The following is a 19801-nucleotide window of genomic DNA, read 5'->3' on the forward strand; positions in this document are numbered from 1 at the left end:
TATACAGGGGTCGCTACAGTGCTTGTCTTACAAGTTACAGCTCATCAGGACAGAACCTTCTCTATACAGGGGTCACTACAGTGCTTGTCTTACATGTTACAGCTCATCAGGACAGCACCTTCTCTATACAGGGGTCACTACAGCGCGTGGCTTACATGTTACAGCTCATCAGGACAGTAGGTACCAGATGGACTGAGCCAGTCCCTTCCCCTCTGTAATGGCCTGCTTGTATTAGTATTAGGGTTGGTGTTTCGTTTATGTAGATGTCAGTGTACCTGTATTTGGAGACGTCATTTCCTTCTTAGAAGTGCACGCACTTGTGGCGGTGTATTGTATGCGAAGTGCCCCCAACAGTGTGCTGTTTAGAGCACGTGGCCCTGTCTATCCTGGAACAGACGTTTTTGCTGTCTAGCTCAAACGTCAGAATATTTTTTTAATAGTAACTCTTTGCTAGGGAGTTTATGAAACACTTTCCACAGATTTAATTCCTCGTTCCTTCCCTTCAGTGCTGGTACGGTTGTCACAGCGAGGGCGCTGGCCACTTGTGCCACCTCACTAAAGGCACGAGAAGTTTCAACAACTGATGTGTTAAGGTGCACCAGGGTTGTCATTCTTACCCAGTAAATATGGCACTTTCTACATCTCTTAATAACACTATAACGCGCCAAAACCCTTTCTGATGAGAACAACAACCCTTTAGTCATCTCTCCTTGGTAATTTGGAGAAAATAAAAGGGTACAAATGTAGCTTTTAAAACTATATTTTCTTAAAATACTAATTAAACATGGTATGGTCAGTGCCATTATAGACAGCATGTTCTCCTTTTAAATGCTGTGAAATCAGCACTAACAACTAATGGGAAGGCAAATCAAATCACCCTGAGCTAAGATTCAGATCTTAATTACTTATTAGAACACCAGAATATTGGGAGCTCCACTGAAGACACTGGATGCTCCGGGCTTCTAAAGGCCATTAGAAGCCCGGAGCTCCAACATTCTAATGTTGTCCTTCACAGCTGTTGCTGTGAACATAGGCCTCACGTAGCCCGAGGGGATTTCAATCCCGTGGGGCTCCGTGAGGCCTTTGTTTGATTTGATACAATATTTTGCCCTCTAGTGGCTGAATATTCTATTAGCCTAATAGCCCTCTGTAGCTGGGCTATACCGGCATAAAAATCCCACTCCCTTGTTAAAGGCCTCATCTTTGGCTAGGCCCTTTAACGCTGGAGTGGGCCTTTAATGGCCAGAATAGCCCGCTACAGAGGGCTATAAGGCTGTATTACAGCATCTATCAATATCTGTCTTTTAAAGACAGACTAAAAGTGGCCCCTCAGAAGTGCATGTGCCCAAATGATAATCTGGGTGCACAAAACACATCCACTCAGCGCTCTACTCTTCACTCGGAGCTGACTCAGCACTCTTTGCCTAATAGTAGCCAGGCCCTTCCAATGTTATTATCTTGATAAATGACATACTCACTAATTCTATTCTGAAACTCTCCACAACTCAGAGACCTTCTAATGATAGTACCTCAATTCATTCACCCACAGTCATGTTCTTGATGAAACATGGACTTACATACACTCTTGCTCATGATAATGCCCAAAGTGTGCCCTCATAATCGCATTCCCTACTGTGCAGCAGATGCAGTTCCAAAGACTTTAATGTATGGATAGGAAACCTTGTCTGGCCAGTTGAAACTTTGAATGACACATGTGAATGTTTGGGTAGCATCATAGTAGCTGTTGAAGTGAAACCCCGAAACCGGTCCTAGGATGCTTGGTTCCAGTCCAGGGAGGACCTGGCCAGGCAGTTCGGGCTGGACTGTACCCATGAGCTACATGGTCAAGACTGATTTGCATATGGCTGGGTTCAAACTGGAATGGCACGGTGAGCAAAAAAACGATGAACTTAGGCCCAGATCTCTGTACTGTATGACATTGTTCAGCATTCTGTCCATCAATTGGTGTTTTTGAAGCGAAACATTAAGCAACAGCAGATATAATAACAAATCATACATACTGTCTAAAGAGAAAAGGTACCCCGAAAGAACACTGTGCACCCTTTGAAAATAGCCCCATATTCTTACAGTGCATAATGTTATAATGACTTCAACATTCTATGACAAACAAAACGGGGTGGATGGAATACTTGAATTAAGCTCCGCCACTGCTAATACTCGTGCAGTATTATCATCATTTTTTGTACCTCGGTGAGTGATCTCAGACAGGTGCCAACCTCATGAAGCACATTTGGCACTCCACAAATCTCTTACCAAAAAAGAGATCTCTCAGGCTGGCACCATTACCCAGAGCTGGAACCTGGCTAAGCCAGGGAGATTAAAGACCGCTGTTAGATGCCCTTTACCAGGGAGAAGAGCTGAGCTGCACCCGCCTCTTACCAAACAGGAAACTCTTCTATCGCCCATAGCTTTCAAGTGTGGCTCTAAGGACTTTATAATAACTTCTTTTTATAAAGCTCTTGATATGTGATTTTGTTGTTTCTAGGCAGTGTAAATAATGTTTGTTACTACTACCAAATTTAATGGTACTCAATTCATTTACCCCTTAAGGATGAAAAACTGAGTTGGCGTTGCGGGATTCGAATTTGGGATTTGCAGCCAACACAAAGGCCAGTGACAAGTGCTGAACTCACTAAGCCTAGCAATACCTAGATGTGCTGAATATTCCCAAATGTTATGGTGCTACCAATTCTTCATTTTTGATACAATTAGTCACCATTAATCACCTAACATGGCTGAGCTTCTGTTGCAAAAGTATCATTTTACAAATATCCAAACTGTTCCCTAACTAAACTTCAGATTGCAGCTAACCATTTGTTTTGTAGCGCCCACATGTGTGATGAGTTTGAGGCAGTTTGTTCCCTATGCCATAGGCATAGAAGAGTTCTTCGGTTGTGTAAGTGGTAGTAGGTAGACCAGCAGGCAAGTGTCAATGAATATTTTACACGGTTTGGTAGCTCAGTGGCCTTCATGGACATCCTTCAAAGTGCTGCCTCTGCAAATACCGGGAAAATACCAATATCATAAAAATAATATTATATATTGCTATGGAGTGAAATGTATACCATTAAGGCATTGGACTTGTTATAATGTCACAAAATATGATGCTAAACACACACACTGATTTCTGTAATTATGGTTTTCGAACGGTGTGCATCAAACAAAACCCAGCTCCTTTATTTGGTTTATTTGGACTTTTCTTAAATAATCTATGTTCCTGGCACGCTTCAGTATTCAGAGGTACCATTGGCACAGCAGGGGGGGGGGGGCTTCATGGGAGACCACCAGGGTCTGAAACTCTTCAGGCCTTATGAGGGTGACAAAAGGCAGGCATGCGCTGTGGAACCCATGTAGGGCGTGATGTGAGGACCAGCAGCGGCAGGAGCTAAAGGTTAAATCTGGGTAGGACCACCTATGTGAATTTGGATACCTCTGAAATACTTTTCTCCTTTTCCTTTGCTCTTGCCAGAATGTAATTAATTTCAAGCTAAAAAAAAAATACTCTCACATTTTGGTCACAGGCATGCATAGAAACAGAGCTGTATTCTACTAAAATAGCAGCCGTTTGTTAGAAAATGTTGTTCTTTGTTTAAGTTTCATTTATGCCAAATTACTTAAATATACTGTTTTAACAACGATTTTTAAAAGAGAATATCATGTACCGTTTTCCTGAATCTACTTCCAAGATATGAGGGGTGCTGCAACACATGCCGTACCCCAAATTCCAGTGCAAGTGTCTCTGAGTACTCCCTCTACTGTCTATCGTGAGGCCAGACTTTCTGAAGTCGAGCTTGGCAGCTCCAAATTCCCAGAAGATGGTGATAATTCAGTCAGAAAATTGCATGCCTTTGGAGTGAACTCAGATGTGTTCAGGAAGATCTATTTTGATATTACCATGATTGGAGAATTAAAGGTAATATGCAACCTAACTTTACTGCTGGACTTTTCTGCCCATATTACCTGTGTGTTGCAAACATGGCTTTCCTAGTAATGTTTTATCAAGAGTAACCAAATTAAGGGATTGCTGCATTTTACGTATTAAGAACAATAACATTAAACATTCCAAACAATGCTGATGATGTGTTTCATTTTTAGGTCAAGCATAGACAGTGCTTGCGCTATCGCTTAGCTACCTGTTGTATATGCTTTGTGGGGTTCAACTCCGCCCGTTGCTTGCCATTGCTTTTTATTTGTCTATGCCAATGTCCTTTAAAAATCCTTGCTTGCTAGTGCCTCTTTGTCCCTCTTTTTTCTCTTCTGTTCCTCTCACGGAGCAGGGACTAACTACTGCATCATTAAGCCTGCTCTGTTAATGTTTGCCTGTGTTCAGCTTCGATGCCTTAGCTGCTTACATTTTATTACAGCATTCCTCACTCCCATCTCCTCTTAATGCCACAGTTGTGTTAATGCTGCCTCCTGCTCCACTGCTTGTCTGTTTAAAGCCTTTTTTTTCAATTTTGCATGTCGACCATCAGTTGGGCTTCTTTCGGTAAAATATTATTTCACTATATCACTTTACGGGGGATTGGGTTTGTACCTTTTGTCTTGGCGCACTTTTTTTGTTTTGTTTCAGAGTGCATGGGTTTTCCTGCCTCAGCGTGGCACCTGCTTCATGGATACTGCACTTTATCTTTTACAGACGCTCACTTTCCACCCCGTTATTTACAGAACAGCAGCAGTGAAAAGAGCTCCATTGTTCCCCCATCCATACCATTTGTTTTGCTTGCCCTCGTTTTTATTTCTTGTCATGTCCCACACTATTTTAATTCACTTTTTCTCCATTAAGTTTGGTGATTGGTTAAAAAAAATGAGCCATCCCCCTCAAACACAGTTCACTTGTCACTTAAGAATCCCACACCCTTCATCCCCATTCATCCCATGCACTGGAAGATATCGCCTCATGGACAACATAAGTAGTACTCCGGCGCACATGAGTTGGTGGTGCAGCTTCTGTGCATTCTGCAACTAACGGGCGTACAAGCTTATCGGAATTGTGAAACACAAGCAGGAGCTCAATCAGCTGTAGAATCTTTTACGAAATGCAGCACATGTACTTTTTGTCAGCAAATAAATGTGTGTGTTGTATGAGGTTCCCATACAACAATTTGTTATGTTGCTTTCCAGAGGCAGTGTTACATTGATATACAGGAAAAACAGAAAAAGACTGAGAAGCAGGGAAAGATACAGCTAATATTAATTCTGTGAATTACATCAGTTAATCTTAGACACAGCTCGAACATTACAAGATCTTTCTTTTATTGGATCCCTCCAATGCACCACATAACATAATCACACTCCACATAATACCACTCAGTGCCTCATAATTACACAACACATAATTACACTCTACTCAATACATCATAAATACCCCACATAAATGCACTCTATACACCATACCAACAATCCATATGAATGCACTCCACACCACAACGCTTAATTCCAATACGCATAATTTCGCTCAACACCACACAGTTCCACAGCACACAATTCAACTCCACAAATTTCCAATACACACCACAGATTTCCACATCATGCCATGAAATTTAAAAGCACACCACATAAATCAACTCCACAACATGCAATCACAATACCATTCCACATAATTAACTCCATAACACACATTATCACTCTACATAATTCCAGTACACTTAATACCATTTAATTATTATCTACATAATTCCACAACACACAATGCCACATATTTCCACTACACAACTTAATACCACATAATTCCATGCCACACAATTCCACTACAAACAATTCCAATGCAACACACCTCTCATTCGCACTTTCTCTACCACCTCTCACCTCGCAATCCCACTGCCCACTCCCATCCCTCCCTCACACTCCGTCTCCTCTCTATAGTGCCTTCTCAGACATGCTTCCTTACTGTACCTGCTCACGCTGTGCACTGGTCAACCTCTCACCTCCCACCCCTCCCTGGGTGCCTCTACCACTCGTCCCTCTATCAGTCACACACATACTCTCTCACCCCCTCTGTTGCTCTTACGCATTCTTCCCACCTCACTCATGTGTTTGACTTTAGGTGTTCAAGCACAGTTTCTTTCCTGTGCCTTTTCAAGGCTTGCGTCCATCAAACCCATGCTCTCCTCCGCTTCTAAGGGTGTCTTCTCCATTCACAGGGGCTCTCTCTTTATGCGTCTGTCACCTGCTCTCCCCTTATTTTTCTCTTTCTCACACACTCTTTCTGCTCCTCTGACTCGAGTTCATTCACCACTTTCTGCATAAACTACCTATCCCTCTCTTCCTTTCTATCTATTTGGTGCAGCTCTGATCCCTGTCTATTCACCATGCCACATAATTCCACTACACAATTATACTCCACACCACACAATTTCACCCCACACAATTCCACAACTAACAATCCCAATAAATACCAATATAATTCCACTCCACACCACATACATCCACTACACTCCAAACCAAAACTCATAGGTAAAAACATTGTCATTTACAATGCCAATAGCTCAAACTCTCGCAAATGCAAGACCTATTGCATTGCAAATGCTTTCTAGGTTTTGCCAACAGACAGCTTTATCTGTCTGTTGTGAAAGACCTATTGTCTCTAATACATTAACATATATAGATAGGGAGGCAGGACCACAGGGCCCATAAATGGCAACCATCATGTGGTGTTTAAGACTGAATTCATGCTTTTCTTCCAACCACGACCTCTGAGTAGGGTACAAGGCTCCACGGTCGGTAAGCCATCCAATCCATGCAGGGGTTGAACTTCAGCTCAAATCTGGGACGGAACTCAGGTGGCCAGGCCACGACCCTCTGCGCCTGGTTGAGAGGCCAAGTTGCAGTGCAAAGTGACGAGCGGTGACAAGTCCTGTGGCTGCTTTCCCTGAGGAGTGAGAGGCCAGAGGTAGTTGGGGCTGCCAGGAGTGGACAGAAGGAAATGGTAGCAGAGATTTGCAGAGCATCGTGGTTGGCCAGTCACAAGGTGTGATGTCACCTACTGGCTGGGTAAGAGTGTTCTGGCAGTGGAAACAAGCTGGGGATGTATGCCCGCCAGCAGCACCATGCTAGTACTGAAGACATCAGGACAACAGCAGTTGAGGAGTGTGAGGTGCTGACCGCTCGCTCGGTGGCAGGACTGAAGAAGCACCCAGGTGAGAGGTGTGTAGCCTGTAGATGGATCTTCAAGTTGATAAATAGGGGAGGTGGATCTTCAGGTTTGATAAATAGGGGAGGTGTATCTTCAGCTTTGATAAATAGGGGAGGCGGATCTTCAGCTTTGATAAATAGGGGAGGCGGATCTTCAGGTTTGACAAATAGGGGAGGCGGATCTTCAGGTATGATAAATAGGGGAGGCGGATCTTCAGGTTTGATAAATAGGGGAGCTGGATCTTCAGCTTTCATAAACAGGGAAGGTGGATCTTCAGGTTTGATAATTAGGTGAGGCGGATCTTCAGGTATGATAAATAGGGGAGGCGGATCTTCAGGTTTGATAAATAGGGGAGGCGGATCTTCAGGATTGATAAATAGGGGGGGGCGGATCTTCAGGTTTGATAAATAGGGGAGGCAGCTCTTCGGGTTTGATAAATAGGGGCGGTGTATCTTCAGGTTTGATAAATAGGGGAGCTGGATCTTCAGGTTTGATAAATAGGGGAGGGGGTTCTTCAGGTTTGATAAATAGGGGAGCTGGATCTTCGGGTTTGATAAATAGGGGAGCTGGATCTTTGGGTTTGATAAATAGGGGAGCTGGATCTTCTGGTTTGATAAATAGGGGAGGTGGATCTCCGGGTTTGATAAATAGGGGAGGTGGATCTTAAGGTTTGATAAATAGGGGAGCTGGATCTTTGGGTTTGATAAATAGGGGAGTTGGATCTTTAGCTTTGATAAATAGGGGAGTTGGATCTTTAGCTTTGATAAATAGGGGAGCTGGATCTTCGGGTTTGATAAATAGGGGAGGCGGATCTTCGGGTTTGATAAATAGGGGAGGCGGATCTTCAGGTTTGATAAATAGGGGAGCTGGATCTTCAGGTTTGATAAATAGGGGAGCTGGATCTTCAGGTTTGATACATAGGGGAGGCAGATCTTCAGGTTTGATAAATAGGGGAGGCGGATCTTCAGCTTTGATAAATAGGGGAGGCGGATCTTCAGCTTTGACAAATAGGGGAGGCGGATCTTCAGGTTTGATAAATAGGGGAGGCGGATCTTCAGGTTTGAAAAATAGGGGAGCTGGATCTCCAGCTTTTATAAATAGGGAAGGTGGATCTTCAGGTTTGATAATTAGGGGAGGCGGATCTTCAGGTTTGATAAATAGGGGAGGCGGATCTTCAGGATTGATAAATAGGAGCGGCGGATCTTCAGTTTTGATAAATAGGGGAGGCGGCTCTTCTGGTTTGATAAATTGGGGCGGCGGATCTTCAGGTTTGATAAATAGGAGAGCTGGATCTTCGGGTTTGATAAATAGGGGAGGGGGATCTTCAGGTTTGATAAATAGGGGAGCTGGATCTTCAGGTTTGATAAATAGGCGAGGTGGATCTTTGGGTTTGATAAATAGGGGAGCTGGATCTTCGGGTTTGATAAATAGGGAAGGGAATCTTCGGGTTTGATAAATAGGGGAGCTGGATCTTCGGGTTTGATAAATAGGGGAGGTGGATCTCCGGGTTTGATAAATAGGGGAGCTGGATCTTAAGGTTTGATAAATAGGGGAGCTGGATCTTCAGGTTTGATAAATAGGCGAGGTGGATCTTTGGGTTTGATAAATAGGGGAGCTGGAGCTTCGGGTTTGATAAATAGGGAAGGGGATCTTCGGGTTTGATAAATAGGGGAGCTGGATCTTCGGGTTTGATTGGGCACTGTGGCTCACCCGGCACTGCGGCACACTCGGCACTGCTACACATTTGGCACTGCGGCACACCTGGCACTGTGGCGCACTCAGCACTGCGGCACACCTGGCATTGAGGCACACCCGGCACTGTGGCACACCTGGTACTGCGGCACACCCGGAATTGTGCCGGACCAGGCATTGCGGCAAATTCAGCACTGCGGCACACTAGGCACTGCAGTACACTTGGAACTGCGGCACACCAGGCACTGGGGCACACCCACCACTGCGGCACACCCGCCACTGCGGCACAGTCGGCACTGCGGCACACTCGGCAGTGCGGCACACCAGGCACTGTGGCACACCCAGCACTGGGGCACACCCGGCACTGTGGCATACTCTGCACTGCGGCACACTTGGCACTGCGGTACACCAGGCACTGCGGCACAACTGGCATTGTGGCACACTCTGCACTGCGGCACACTTGGCACTGTGGTACACCCGGCACTGCGGCACACTCCACACTGCGGCACACTCGGCACTGCGGAACACCCGGCTCTGCGGCACACCCGGCACTGCTGCTCACTCGGCACTGCGGCACACCCGGCACTGCTGCGCACTCGGCACTGCGGCACACCTGGCATTGCGGCACACCCGGCACTGTGGCAAACTCAGCACTGCGGCACACCAGGCACTGTGGCACACCAGGCATGGCGTCACACTCGGCACTCATCTTTTGTCACCATTAAGTCGGTGAGAGCACTTTTGGAGTAAAGATCCTTCAGAGCGGAGACCTTTTTGAAATGCAGTGGGCCACCTGCCACAAGGCAAGTGGAAGGAGTGGCCTACGAGGGGTCTAAATTGTGCCCTAAATGCCTCAATGCCCCGAGAGACAGGGTGGAAATGCCCTGAGGACCAGTAAAACTCATAGAGCTTAAGGTATGACATCTAGAAGACGCACAACCCTGGCAATAACTTACAGGACAGACATATACTGATAGAGGACATCAGAACTGAACAACTCTGTGTGAAATGAGCAACATATACTTTGTTAAGAACTGCTTTTCACCCTTGATCGGGGCCTGGCTTGTACTCTGGCTGTCCTGTGTCTGGCTGCAGCGTCCAACACTGTTGACCACATTGTTCTGCTTAACCATTGACAACAAGCACCAGAATCCCTGGGACTGCCATTCTCTTGTTCAAGTTACGCTTCTCTCCCACCTTTGTGAAATTCCTACCTGTGGCTTCTTACACAGATGAAGTGTCCCACCAACCAATCCTCTTCAACGTTTACATGATCCAGCTCACATACATCAAAAGCACCCTTCACATCAGCCATCAAGTGTACACAGCAGACACTCAAGCACACCTAAACCTGGCGGGTGGATCTGGGGCCTTCCACCAACGGGCAATGCCTGAACTCCATGCAACAATGGATGAAACTCGACTGGATTTGCCTCCAGGAGGAGAGAACTGCCATCTGCTTCTGGGCCCAGTGAGTCCCAGCCATTCCTGTGACCAGACAGCTACACCTGTGTGTGTTATCCCCTGTGTGACCACAGTGCTCTAGGTGCTTTACTATAAATAAACTATAGATCTATAAAGGCTGCTTGAATGAAAAAAGTAAAGACTATGGTGAAACCAGGTACATGCACCCAACCACCTTCTTTCAAGGTGAAACTTTGGACAGACAGAAAACCCTCAAGATGAAACAAGAGAAAATACACAGCTCTACAGTAAAAAACCAGAACAATCCAGATACAGAACAGACACCATGGGTTGAAACCAGTAGTATTCACACCGCCTCAGTAGTCACCGAGGGACAGACATGAGACTCTGAGGTGAAACCAGTACAATCCAGACCTCATCAGGACTCGTGACCTTGAGGTGAACACAAGAATATTCAGATCCCATCAGGGGTCACTGAGGGACAGACATGAGACTCTGAGGTGAAACCAGTAATATCCAGACCTCCTCAGGACTCATAAGACCCCGAGGTGGAACCAAGAATATTCAGATCCCCTCAGGGGCCACTGAGGGACAGACATGAGACTCTGAGGTGAAACCAGTAATATCCAAACCTCCTCAGGACTTGTGACCTTGAAGTGAAACCAATAATATTTAGAGCCCCTCAGGGGTCACTGAGGGACAGACATGAGAGACTGAGGAGAAACCAGTAATATCCAAACCTCCTCAGGACTCATGAGACCCTGAGGTGAAACCAATAATATCCAGAGCCCCTCAGGGGTCACTGAGGGACAGACATGAGACTCTGAGGCAATACAAGTATTATTCAGACCTCCTCGGGACTCATGAGACCCTGAGGTGAAACCAATAATATTCAGAGCACCTCAGGGGTCACTGAGGGACATACATGAGACTCTGAGGTGAAACCAATATTATCCAGACCTCCTCAGGACTTATGAGACCTTGAGGTAAACCCAAGAATATTCAGAGGACCTCAGGGATCACTGAGGGAGTGACATGAGTCTCTGAGGTGAAACCTGTACTATCCAGACCTCTTCAGGACTCATGAGACCCTGAGGTGAAACCAATAATTTTCAGAGCCCCTCAGGGGTCACTCAGGGACAGACATGAGACTCTGAGGCAATACAAGTATTATTCAGACCTCCTCGGGATTCATGAGACCCTGAGGTGAAACCAATAATATTCAGAGCCCCTCAGGGGTCACTGAGGGACAGACATGAGAGACTGAGGCAATACAAGTATTATTCAGACCTCCTCGGGATTCATGAGACCCTGAGGTGAAACCAATAATATTCCGAGCCCCTCAGGGGTCACTGAGGGACAGACATGAGAGACTGAGGTGAAACCAGTACTATCCAGACCTCTTCAGGATTCATGATCCTGTGTTGAAACAAATAATATTCAGATCCCCTCAGGGGTCGCTCAGGGCCAGACATGAGACTCTGAGGAAATACAAGTATTATTCAGACCTTCTCAGGACTCATGAGACCCTGAGGTGAAACCAATAATATTCAGAGCCCCTCAGGGGTCACTGAGGGACAGACGTGAGACTCTGAGGTGAAACCAGTAATATCCAGACCTCCTCGGGACTCATAAGACCTCGAGGTGGAACCACGAATATTTAGATCCCCTCAGGGGCCACTGAGGGACTGACATGAGACTCTGAGGTGAAAACAGTAATATCCAGACCTCCTCAGGACTCATAAGACCTCGAGGTGGAACCACGAATATTCAGATCCCCTCAGGGGCCACTGAGGGACAGACATGAGACTCTGAGGTGAAACCAGTAATATCCAAACCTCCTCAGGACTTGTGACCTTGAAGTGAAACCAATATTATTCAGAGCCCCTCAGGGGTCACTGAGGGACAGACATGAGACTCTGAGACAATACAAGTATTATTCAGACCTCCTCGGGACTCATGAGACCCTGAGGTGAAACCAATAATATTCAGAGCACCTCAGGGGTCACTGAGGGACAGACATGAGACTCTGAGGTGAAACCAATATTATCCAGACCTCCTCAGGACTCATGAGACCCTGAGGTGAAACCAATAATTTTCCGAGCCCCTCGGGGTCACTGAGGGACAGACGAGACTCTGAGGTGAAACCAGTACTATCCAGACCCCCCAAGGACTTGTGACCTTGAGGTGAACCCAAGAATATTCAGAGGACCTCAGGGATCACTTAGGGAGTGACATGAGTCTCTGAGGTGAAACCTGTACTATCCAGACCTCTTCAGGACTCATGAGACCCTGAGGTGAAACCAATAATATCTAGAGCCCCTCAGGGGTCACTGAGGGACAGACATGAGAGACTGAGGTGAAACCAGTACTATCCAGACCTCTTCAGGATTCATAATCCTGTGTTGAAACAAATAATATTCAGAGCCCCTCAGGGGTCACTCAGGGACAGACATGAGACTCTGAGGCAATACAAGTATTATTCAGACCTTCTCAGGACTCATGAGACCCTGAGGTGAAACCAATAATTTTCAGAGCCCCTCAGGGGTCACTGAGGGACAGACGGGAGACTCTGATGTGAAACCAGTAATATCCAAACCTCCTCAGGACTTGTGACCTTGAAGTGAAACCAATAATATTCAGAGCACCTCAGGGGTCACTGAGGGACAGACATGAGACTATGAGGTGAAACCAGTACTATCCAGACCTCCTCAGGACTCGTGACCCTGAGGTGAAACCAATAATATTCAGAGCCCCTCAGCGGTCCCTGAGGGACAGACGTGAGACTCTGAGGTGAAACCAGTAATATCCAGACCTCTTCAGGACTCATGAGACCCTGAGGTGAAACCAATAATATTCAGAACACCTTAAGGGTCAATGAGGGACAGACACAAGACTGAAGTGAAACCACTATTATCGAGACCTCCTCAGGACTCAGGAGACCTTATGTTGAAACCAATAATATTCAGAGCCCCTCAGTGGTCAGTCACTCAGGTACAGGCATGAGACTCTGAGGTGAAACCAGTATTATTGAGACCTCCTCAGGACTCACAAGACCTTATGTTGAAACCAATGATATTCAAAGCCGCTCAGGGGTCAGTCACTCAGGGACAGACATGAGACTCTGAGGTGAAACCAATAATATTCAGAGCACCTCAGGGGTCAGTCACTCAGGGACAGACATGAGACTCTGAGGTGAAACCAGTATTATCCAGACCTCCTCAGGACTCGTGATCCTGAGGTGAAACCAATAATATTCAGAGCCCCTCAGGGGTCACTGAGGGACAGGCATGAGATTCTGAGGTGAAACCAATAATATTCAGAGCACCTTAAGGGTCAATGAGGGACAGACATGAGACTATGAGGCGAAACCAGTATTATCCAGACCTCTTCAGGACTCATGAGTTTCTGCTTTAAAACCAATAATATTTGGAGCACCGCAGGAGTCACTGAGGGACAGACATGAGACTCTGAGGCGATACCACTAATATTTAGAGCCCCTCAGGGGTCACTGAGGGACAGACATGAGACTATGAGGCAAAACCAGTATTTTTCTGGCCTTCCAGGACTCATGAGACCTCGAGGTGAAACCAATAATATTCAGAGCACCTCAGGGGTCACTGAGGGACAGACATGAGACTTTGAGGTGAAACCAGTATTATCCAGACCTCCTCAGGACTCGTGAGACCCTGAGGTGAAACCAATAATATTCAGAGCCCGTCAGGGGTCACTCAGGGACAGACATGAAACTCTGAGGTGAAACCAATAATATTCAGAGCACCTCAGGGGTCAGTCACTCAGGGACAGACATGAGACTATGAGGCGAAACCAGTATTTTTCCGACCTTTCAGGACTCATGAGACCCTGAGGTGAAACCAATAATATTCAGAGCACCTCAGGGGTCACCAGGGCCAGACTGGGATCACAAACCAACCTTGGCAATTGGGTCTGACCGGCCCTGGGAGTGGGTTTCGGGGCGGGGAGAGCTGGCAGGAACACTGCTGATGTGTACGCTTTTGTTACAAGAGGCCGATTTTGCAGCACTGCTGCAAAACTGGCCCCCAGTAAACAAAATGGCCCCCATCAGTTCAAAACCAGCCCCCACCTTTCCGGCTCACTGGAAAAACGCCTGGTGCCCGCTATGGCCAGTCTGGCTCTGGGGGTCACTCAGGGACAGACATGAGACTATGAGGCGAAACCAATATTATCCAGACCTTCTCAGGACTCATGAGACCCTGAGGTGAAACCAATAATATTCAGAGCCCCTCGGGGGTCACTGAGGGACAGACATGAGACTCTGAGGTGAAACCAATATTATCCAGACCTCCTCAGGACTCATAAGACCCTGAGGTGAAACCAATAATATTCAGAGCCCCTCAGGGGTCACTCAGGGACAGACATGAGACTCTGAGGTGAAACCAATAATATTCAGATTCCCTCAGGGGTCAGTCACTCAGGGACAGACGTGAGACCCTGAGGTGAATCCAATCATATTCAGAACACCCCAGCGGTCCCTGAGGGACAGACGTGAGGCTCTGAGGTGAAACCGGTATTATCCAGACCTCCTCAGGACTCATGAGACCCTGAGGTGAAACCAATAATATTCAGAGCCCCTCAGGGGTCAGTCACTCAGGGACAGACATGAAGCTCTGAGGTGAAACCAATATTATCCAGACCTTCTCAGGACTCATGAGCCCCTGTCCTGAAACCAATCATATTCAGAACACCTCAGCGGTCACTGAGGGACAGACATGAGACTCTGAGGTGAAACCAATAATATTCAGAGCCCCTCAGGGGTCAGTCACTCAGGGACAGACATGAAGCTCTGAGGTGAAACCAATATTATCCAGACCTTCTCAGGACTCATGAGCCCCTGTCCTGAAACCAATCATATTCAGAACACCTCAGCGGTCACTGAGGGACAGACATGAGACTCTGAGGTGAAACTAATAATATTCAGAGCCCCTCAGGGGTCAGTCACTCAGGGACAGACATGAAGCTCTGAGGTGAAACCAATATTATCCAGACCTTCTCAGGACTCATGAGCCCCTGTCCTGAAACCAATCATATTCAGAACACCTCAGCGGTCACTGAGGGACAGACATGAGACTCTGAGGTGAAACCAATAATATTCAGAGCACCTCAGGGGTCACTGAGGGACAGACATGAGACTCTGAGGTGAAACCAATATTATCCAGACCTCCTCAGGACTCATAAGACCCTGAGGTGAAACCAATAATATTCAGAGCCCCTCAGGGGTCACTCAGGGACAGACATGAGACTCTGAGGTGAAACCAATAATATTCAGATTCCCTCAGGGGTCAGTCACTCAGGGACAGACGTGAGACCCTGAGGTGAATCCAATCATATTCAGAACACCCCAGCGGTCCCTGAGGGACAGACGTGAGGCTCTGAGGTGAAACCGGTATTATCCAGACCTCCTCAGGACTCATGAGACCCTGATGTGAAACCAATAATATTCAGAGCCCCTCAGGGGTCAGTCACTCAGGGACAGACATGAAGCTCTGAGGTGAAACCAATATTATCCAGACCTTCTCAGGACTCATGAGCCCCTGTCCTGAAACCAATCATATTCAGAACACCTCAGCGGTCACTGAGGGACAGACATGAGACTCTGAGGTGAAACCAATAATATTCAGAGCCCCTCAGGGGTCAGTCACTCAGGGACAGACATGAAGCTCTGAGGTGAAACCAATATTATCCAGACCTTCTCAGGACTCATGAGCCCCTGTCCTGAAACCATTCATATTCAGAACACCTCAGCGGTCACTGAGGGACAGACATGAGACTCTGAGGTGAAACCAATAATATTCAGAGCCCCTCAGGGGTCAGTCACTCAGGGACAGACATGAAGCTCTGAGGTGAAACCAATATTATCCAGACCTTCTCAGGACTCATGAGCCCCTGTCCTGAAACCAATCATATTCAGAACACCTCAGCGGTCACTGAGGGACAGACATGAGACTCTGAGGTGAAACCAATAATATTCAGAGCCCCTCAGGGGTCAGTCACTCAGGGACAGACATGAAGCTCTGAGGTGAAACCAATATTATCCAGACCTTCTCAGGACTCATGAGCCCCTGTCCTGAAACCAATCATATTCAGAACACCTCAGCGGTCACTGAGGGACAGACATGAGACTCTGAGGTGAAACCAATAATATTCAGAGCACCTCAGGGGTCACTGAGGGACAGACATGAGACTCTGAGGTGAAACCAGCATTATCCAGACCTCCTCAGAGACCCTGAAGGTAACAGGTAAGCTGTAAGGACGCCCCATATATCTTTGGGGTGTGAGGGTTCAGGTAGTTCTTCTGCATATGTTTCTAATTGATCTTTACAGTAGATTATGCCCGCAATCCATTATTTGCAGTGTGGGCGCTTTCCATGTACCCCATTAGATTGCCACCTGTCTTTTAGCCAATAACAATGGCACTTTTGCCGGTTTACGCGCTGTTGGCCATACTGCTTCCACAAAACCAAGGAGACATACATGTGGCTGCATCTCTATATGCTACAGTATCGTGTTGGAGAAGGCATCAGTAATCTTTGTCCAATACTAATGCATTGGAAGGCAGTCCCATGCTAAGTGTATGAAATCTGCTTCAGGTGCTCCACGTCTCTCACTACACGCATCCTCCCTCAGCCCAAACCAATATAGTTTTGCGGGGGGTGTAATACAATTGATGTGGGTATTTAAAGTGCATTATACGTACATTTCTGTTAGAGGTTAGCATACTTGTTTGGGAGTGTTAGAGCCGGCACATTCTGGTTGGCTGAAGGGATGCCCCCAGACAGGCACAACCTACCGCTTCCGTCAAGGGTGGGTGATTACACTCGATGTATATCCTGTGCTCACCCTTGGGTAGCTTGGCAGTGAGCAGTCAGGCTTATTTCAGAGGCTATGTTTAAGGCAAAGGCACAGCAGTCACTTACGATAAATACACTGAGCGTCACAAAAGAAACTTCACACAGGATATATGTAAAAGTATGTATTGAACACATAATCTAACTCCCCCATACAGAAGCACCCTTATGCGGTGCGACACACTTTCCAACCCAGGCCTGCCCTAGCAGGCTCGATACATGGTTGGCAGGCTATCCGGTGGTTGTCACACTCAGTGGTACGAAAGTCAAAAGTTTTGGAGTAAATTCCCCTAAGAAGGGCCATGTTCAACAGGAAGCAACAGAGCCTCCAGGCAGCCAGCCGGTGTCAGCGACGAGTCTAATATCATATTCCCTTTGGCCAGTGACATATCAGGTGTTATTGTCTTGTCACTCTGCATAGAGGTGCATAATTTGGTGATTAGACCTTTTCATGTAGTAGCGGTCAGTAGTGTATGTGTAGCGCGTTCAAGGTTGGGGGTTCATTTGGAATTAGGGAAATCATGCCTGACCTGGGATACTCTTCTTCTTCTGATACCACTTTGGGGGCGATTCCAGCGCTTTACAAATCCCATACATACACATGCCTTCACAGCAGCACAGACTCAATAATATATGAAAGTCAGCCGAGGGGTATGGCATTGTGATCTGGGTATGTCCCTAGTGTTATGAATTTCCCTCCCAGACAGAAGTCTTTCCTACTCTAAAGATGGGCCTCGTTGAGAATCTCAGACTCGTTCGGTTTGTGTGTCTCAACATTGCTTGGTAATAGATTCATGGAAGTTCTGGTGTGTAAATTGGTTCTATATGAGCACGTGCGCATAGTCAGCACCAACCTGTCCTAGTGCAATAGATTGTGTTGAATTCTGTCCTCGCAGTGTTATCTCCTTATGCAGTAAGATAGCTTCTAACGGGGTCGGGCTGACGATGCCATTTTCTACTGCTATGTGTTGTAAGCGGGCATGAGGGAGATACCAGTAGTGTGCGAAGTGTGCCTAGTATAGTTCCAGGTCTGGAGTGCCAAAAGCGCCCAACACATATGGAAGGGTGAGCACCTCCCATCTTATCCTGGTTGTTTCCCTGTCCATGCCAACTTTATTAGTTGTAGGTTAAGTGTTTTGAAGAAATATTGTGGTTGTATAATGGGGATATTGACAAAAAGGTAGAGAAATGTTGGCAATTTCACCATTTTCATTATGGCTGTTCTATCTGCCATAGACAATGTTAGCCTGATCCATCTTTGTATCTGATCCTCTAGTTGTGATATGGCCTGGCTATAGTTATTTGTTAGTATCAGGTCAGGGCCCCCATGTATCCAGACACCTAGATATTTGACAGGTTCTGCATTCCATTGTGCGGAGAATCATAGCTCAAGTGTTTGGTGTCCAGGGATAGTGGGAAGACTGTAGATTTGTCCCAGCTAATACTCAATCCCGAGTATTGCCCACATTGGATGAAGTCCCATGTTATCTGTGCCAAGTGGGTTGCTGGATCTTGCACATAGAGCGCCATGTCATCAGCATACATCAATATGGCCGACGGCCTCAATGTGACATTCAGGGCCGAGGCGGAGTATTGCTGTCCAATCACACAGGTCAGTGGCTCCAGCGCAAGCACAAACAGCAATGGGGAGAGGAGGCGCCTTGTCGTGTTCCTCTATGTATGTTTCTTGAGGCAGATATGTGTCCATGAACCTGTACGCGAGCAGCAGGGGTGGTGTATTTGTAGAGTTTGCAAGCAATCCTATTCTACGCAGGATTGTGAATATATCTGCCCATTCTAAGGAATCAAATGCTTTTGCAGCATCAAGTAGCACTGCTGCTGCAGCTAAGCTGGGGTCCAGCTGATGTAGAATTGGAAAGACTGTGTAGATTATGTGCCCCACATCTTGTTGGCACAAACCCAGACTGTTCTAGCAGTACCAGTTTAGGAAGGATGGATGAAGGTGGTTAGCGAATATTTTTGCTAGCATCTTTACTTACGTATTTATGAAGTAGTGGTCTGTATGACTCACAATGTTCCGGCGCTTTGTTGGGCTTCAAAAGAGCAATAATGAGATGAGTGCCTCCCTGAGTGTTGTGGGCAATGTTTGCCTAATCCAGTCTTCTGCATATAGCACGCAGAGGTGTGGTGCAAGTATGGTATCGAATTCCTTCCAGGAAGTCAGCAAAGTTCATCAGCATCGAAGCAGTGTCATAATGCTCTGCACCACTGAGGGATATCGTTTTGACAAAATGTGTGGTAGCCCAGGGCATCTTTAGTATGTTAGCTAGATTCCTCCCAGGCTGCCCTCCCTCTTCATATGCCCGCACCACTGCTCGTCTGGCTCCAGCTGCGTCATTGTACTCTGTGGTACAAAAGGGGGTGGTGATGGACGGAGCATCAGAACCAATCAAACACTCACACCCAGTCAACAGATCTGGGTTTGATCCATCACCGTTCTTTAGCCCACTCTGCCACCCCAGTTCAAACATGGCCATATGCAAATCAGTCTGACCCTGTGCCGCATGGGAACAGTCCAGCCCGAACTGCCAAGCCATGCCCTCCCTGGAACGGAAACAAGCTTCCTAGGACCGGTTTCTGGCATTTCAGCCGTCTTCAGCCAGGCTTGCTTGAATCCAGT

At 46.7% G+C, this 19801-nt stretch overlaps 1 protein-coding gene across 2 annotated transcripts in view; it reads right to left on the bottom strand.

Moving 5' to 3' along the window:
• LOC146782882 (chloride channel protein ClC-Kb-like) overlaps positions 1 to 19801 on the bottom strand; it is a 260608-nt gene that overhangs the window by 217747 nt on the left and 23060 nt on the right. The window lies entirely within an intron of this gene.

The sequence above is a fragment of the Triturus cristatus genome, chromosome 12, assembly GCF_964204655.1.
Source record: "Triturus cristatus chromosome 12, aTriCri1.1, whole genome shotgun sequence".
NCBI lineage: Eukaryota > Metazoa > Chordata > Amphibia > Caudata > Salamandridae > Triturus > Triturus cristatus.